Below are 1,117 nucleotides of genomic sequence, written 5' to 3'. Positions count from 1 at the left end.
CACAAACCCTAAAAAAATAGCCTCCCCAAATTCCCCGCTGCTTCCGTCGTCAACCACCCACCGAAAATTGCCTCACGGCGGTTCCGGTGCTCCAAACCTCCCCAAATTGATACCATGCAACTCCTGTCCCCTCCTCTTCCTAAATCCATCATCAATTTCCCTAAAAACACCCTCAAATTCTTTGAATTTCATATCTGAGAATTGGAAGAAAAACCCTAATTCTTCTAATTCTGACTCTTTGCCGCCCAGAGCTCGATTCGACTCAAGACTCGTGTTAAGCAATCGTTCTCGTTGAGAACCCTTGATTAATACGAGTTTTGATTTATTTTTGAGAGTCACAGCCTCTTGACCAAGCCACTGTACCCCGCCGAGTTCTTTGCCCCCCTTGTTCGTTCGATTCAGTCACTAAGCTCTTTCCGGTTAGCCAGTACCTCACCTCTTCCTCTTTGGTTTTTGTTCTTTGTTTGTTTTCTGATTTTTCTTTTAATTTTAACCATCTGTTTGTCTAAATTTGTCTTGGTTATTTATTTGTTCGAATTAGTCGTTATTATCTACTTGCTCGAATTAATTGGGTTTTTGTTTTTTTGGTTATATATTTGTTTAGATTAATTTAGATTCTTAGTTGTTTAGGTCACAGTTAGCATGATTTTCTGTTTTTATTCTAGTTCTTCTTGCTTTTCTGTTTTTGTTTCCTTTATTTTAATTGCATAATTTAGATTTTAGGATTTTGTGATTCAGTGATTTAAATGCTCCATATCCGTTCTTCTTTTGTTGTTTGTCTCTTAGAGTTAAATTGTGTTTAGGATTAGTCCAGATTTTCGGATATTCAATACCGTCGGCTCAATTGCATTTCTGTTTATTATTTGATTTGTTTTCCAATGTTTGCTTGCTCTGTTTTTATTTGCCTATGATTTGTAAGTTGTTAGAAACTCCTAGGGTCTTAAGTGAACAAATGAAAACTTAGGAGGTTAATTACTTTCAACCTCAAACTGCCGCTACCATCTCCACCACTGCTACCGTCACCATCGTAAGAACTCCGTCCACCTCCTCCACCACTACTTTAGCTGTCTCCACCACATCAAAAAAGCATACCAAAGACAAATCTCAATCTATTTTC

The sequence above is a fragment of the Nicotiana attenuata genome, chromosome 1 (assembly GCF_001879085.1).
Source record: "Nicotiana attenuata strain UT chromosome 1, NIATTr2, whole genome shotgun sequence".
Taxonomy (NCBI): domain Eukaryota; kingdom Viridiplantae; phylum Streptophyta; class Magnoliopsida; order Solanales; family Solanaceae; genus Nicotiana; species Nicotiana attenuata.
Note: the sequence above shows the minus strand (reverse complement) of the source record.